We start from the raw sequence: 4,332 nt of genomic DNA on the forward strand, positions 1-4,332 counted from the left end.
GCCCAAATTTCATGGGTTACCAGGAGAGGATTGCCATAGGTTTTTGCATACTCTCCTATTAGTTTGTGATACTATGAAGCCTATGCATGTAAATGTTGATGATGTTCAAGCTAAGGCTTTTGTATTTTCTCTTGAAGGTTTAGCAAAGGAGTGGTATTTCAACTACCCTTCTTATGTGAAAGTGAGCACATGGGCCGAGCTAAGAAGACTCTTCTTAGATAAATTCTTTCCAAATTCCAAGGTCACCAATTTGAGGAAGCAAATCTATGGGGTCCAACAAGGAGAGGATGAGAGTCTCTATGAGTATTGGACTAGATTCCAAGGTTTTGGCTAAATGCCCACACCATCAAATTTCTAGTGAGAATTTAGTCCAATATTTCTATGAGGGCTTGATTCCAAGAGACAAAGTTAACATTGATGCCGCTAGTGGTGGATGCTTGATTGACCTCACTTCCTTAAAGGCTTGGGAACTAATTGACAAGATGGCTTCAAGTGGTGCTCAATACTCTACAAGGGAAAAGAGAAATGTGAATATGGTAGGTTCCTCAGTTCTTAATGATTCATATGTGGACTTGCTAGCTGCCTAAGATTGGGAGAATGTTGGCTCCACAAATATCTCAAGTGAGCAATGTAAGTACTTCTCAAGCACTTATCCCTTATTCTTGTACTTTTTGTGACTCACCTATGCATGTAGAAAGCAATTGTCCTATTAAGTTTGAACAAGTAAATGCTATCTACAATGGAAAACAATCCTATGGTGGGAGGCAAGGGCAAGGAGCTTATTCTAATACTTACAACCCTTCATGGAGAGACCATCCTAATTTCTCCTATTCAAATCCAAATGTGGCTTTACAAGACAATCAACAAAGAGGATCCTATCAAAACACCCTTGGCCGTGACCCTCCACCTCATTTGTCTCAAGGTAGCTCTTCTCAAAGCTACAATCCAAGTGGTAATTCTCTTACACACCTTCTTCTAATTCTTATAGTGATAGGAGGCTTGTTCCAATTGAGAGTTCTTCTAATTCGAACTCTTCTAATGATGTGAATGTGTTACGTAAGCAGTTGATTGAAATGAACTCTTTGTATAAAAACATGTATGATGGCTTAGGGAACAAGGTAGAGAGTATGGGTAACAAGTGTGAGAACATGAACTCTAAAATTGATGCCCTTACTTCTCAAATGAATATGCTTGCTAACCAATTAAGTGCAGCCAATGCTCAAGCCTCTACATTACCATCCAACACCGTTGCTAATCCTAAAGCTAATCTTAATGCTATCACATTGAGGAGTGGCAAGGAGTTGGGAGAAAGAGTACAAGAAGACAAAAGACAAGGAAGGCCGAGAAGCCCTCTTTAAATTCTTCAATTGATGTTAATGTTTCTAGTTCTTCTTTTGCTCCTAATGATGCATCTTTTTGTAGAGATGATGAGGATGAAAACATTGAGGAGATCATATGTGAGCAACCACCATCTAAGGTGGAAAAGGGGACTATGGCCGAGTTGTTTAGTAAGGAAAAAGAGGGAGAGGCCGAGCAAAGTGAAACAAGAAAGGAGAGTTCAAGGAAGGAAGAAGGAAAGCAAAGTCAAGAGATTATGAAGAAGCTTCCTTTTCCACAAGCACAAGTGGTCCCTAAGCAAGTAAAGGGACAATTTGATCAAGAGGTATATGATTTCTTCCACAAGATTCATGTTAATGTACCCTTGATGGATGTAGTTAAGAACTTTCCTAAGTATGCCAATTTTTGAAAGATTGTTGTACAAATAAAAGAAAATTTAGGCCTAATGCAAGGGTACAATTACCCTCATCTGTGAGTGCTATCATGAAGCCTCAACTCCCTATAAAATGTGAGGACCCCGGTTCCTTCACAATTCCATGCAAGATTGGCAACACACATTTTTCTCATGCATTGATAGACTTAGGTGCAGCCATTAATGTTATGCCTCTTTCAATTTATCATGCCTTGAGTCTTGATTGCATGCATAAGACACCTATGATATGCCAATTAGCGGATAGAAGTGTTAGAAGACCACATGGAGTAGTAGAAGACTTGTTGGTTTGTGTTAAAGGTCTATTATTTCCTGTGGATTTCTATGTGCTTGATATGTCAAAAGAAGGGAGTGGGGATGATATTTTGATTTTAGGAAGGCCATTTATGAGGACTGCCCGTACATTGATTGACATGGAAAAAGGTAGTTTGATTTTGAAATGTGGAGAGGATCATGTTATTTTTAATATATATGAAGCAATGAAACATCCTTTTGAGGATTATTCTTTGTTAGGTGTAAGTTCCATTGAGTTATTGCTTCATGATGCTTGTGAGTCTCACATGCTTGATTCTTTCTCACATGTTGATGATGATTTGTCTCTTGTTACTACTACATGTATTGATGGATGTAGTTGTCCTATTTGTTTAGAGATTGATGCATGCTTGAATGATGCAACTACTTCTTCTCATGATTTGTTTAAAATATCTCCTATGCTTGATCTTGAAATGCTTGAGAAGGGTATATCTTCTTGTGTTGTAGGTACTAAAGCCATTAAGGCCGAATCTATGAGTTTTTCTCCACTCGAGCTTGATGTTCTTAGGATTCCCAAGCTATTGGAGGAAAATTCTACACACTTTCACATGTCGAGGCCGTGGCTCAAGTCCAAGCACTTGAGGACAAGTTGCAAGAAAAGGGGGAGGCTGTAAAGAAAGAAGAGGAGAAATCAAAAACAAGTGAGAAGCCTAAAAGACAAGATAGTACCATGGAATATTCCACCAAATAGACTTGAAGAAGCTCATTCCCTCTTGTGTAGAGCCACCTACCTTGGAGTTGAAGCCTTTACCATCCAATCTCAAGTATGCATATCTCATTGAGAATGAGAAGCTTCCGGTAATAATTTCTAACTCTTTATCTCTTGAGGAAGAAAATGCATTACTTGATGTGTTGAGAAAGAACATACATGCTATTGGTTGGACTTTGGCTGACATTCCTGGTATTGACCCTATTGTGTGCACACATAAAATTTTTCTTGAGGACAATGCTAAGCCCATTAGGCAACCACAAAGGAGACTTAACCCATTGATTTTAGATGTGGTAAAGAAAGAGGTTGTTAAGCTACTTAGTGCTGGGATCATCTATCCTATAGCTGACAGTGAGTGGGTGTCTCCAACCCAAGTTGTACCTAAGAAAGGGGGGATTACTGTGGTAAAAATGAGAAAGGAGAGCTTGTTCCAACTAGAGTTCAAAATGCTTGGAGAGTGTGCATAGACTATAGGAAGCTCAATAATGTGACTAGGAAGGACCATTTTCCTTTGCCTTTTATTGATCAAATGCTTGAGAGATTGGCTTCCAAGTCCCATTATTGCTTCCTAGATGGTTTAGTGGGTATTTTCAGATTCCTATAGCTCCTAGTGACCAAGATAAGACTACCTTTACATGCCCCTTTGGTACATTTGCCTATAGGAGGATGCCTTTTGGTCTTTGCAATGCACCTGGTACTTTTCAAAGATGCATGATGTCCATATTTTGTGATTTTATTGAACATTGCATGGAAGTCTTTATGGATGATTTTACTGTGTATGGTGAGTCCTTTGATTCATGCTTGCATTCTTTAGATAAAATGCTTGGTAGGTGCATTGAAAAGAAGCTTGTGCTTAACTTTGAAAAATGCCATTTCATGGTAGATAAAGGAAGTTTTTAGGCCATTTGATTTCTTCCAATGGCATAGAGGTGGATAAGGCCAAAGTAGATGTGATTGCTTCTTTGCCATATCCTGTTTGTTTGAAAGATTTGAGATCATTTTTGGGACATGCAGGCTTTTATAGGAGATTTATAAAGGGGTTTAGTGAAATTGCTTTGCCTATGTCTAAACTCTTACAAAAAGATGTTGATTTTGTTTTTGATGATGCTTGCAAAAGGAGTTTTGACACTTTGAAAGCATGCTCATTTCCCTTCCCATTCTTAAAGCCCCAAATTGGTCTTTACCTTTTGAGTTGTCATGTGATGCTTCTAATTTTGCTGTGGGAGCTATGCTTAGTCAAAGAGAGGGCAAGTTATCATATGTGATTGCTTATGCATCTAGGACCCTAGATTCAGCTCAGGTTAATTACACCACAACTGAGAAAGAGTTGTTTGCTATTGTTTTTGCACTTGATAAATTTAGATCATATCTTCTTAACTCTAAAGTTTTGTGTACACTGACCATGCTGCTGTGAGGTACTTGTTTAAGAAGACAGATTCTAAGCCTCGCTTGATTCGATGGGTGATCTTAATGCAAGAATTTGAATGTGGAGATAGGGAGAGGATGGTTCCTACCAATCAAGTAGCGGATCATTTGTCCTAGA

At 38.7% G+C, this 4,332-nt stretch overlaps 1 non-coding gene across 1 annotated transcript; it reads right to left on the bottom strand.

Annotated features, from left to right (window-relative positions):
* Positions 1-247: 247 nt before the first annotated feature.
* Positions 248-352, bottom strand: LOC129289725 (small nucleolar RNA R71). Its single transcript, XR_008588214.1, has one exon. It is a non-coding gene; the product is annotated as a small nucleolar RNA R71 (small nucleolar RNA).
* Between the last annotated feature and the right edge of the window lie 3,980 nt (positions 353-4,332).

This window comes from Prosopis cineraria, unplaced genomic scaffold (assembly GCF_029017545.1).
Source record: "Prosopis cineraria cultivar Desert tree isolate PC_DT_omini unplaced genomic scaffold, ASM2901754v1 PC12, whole genome shotgun sequence".
NCBI lineage: Eukaryota > Viridiplantae > Streptophyta > Magnoliopsida > Fabales > Fabaceae > Prosopis > Prosopis cineraria.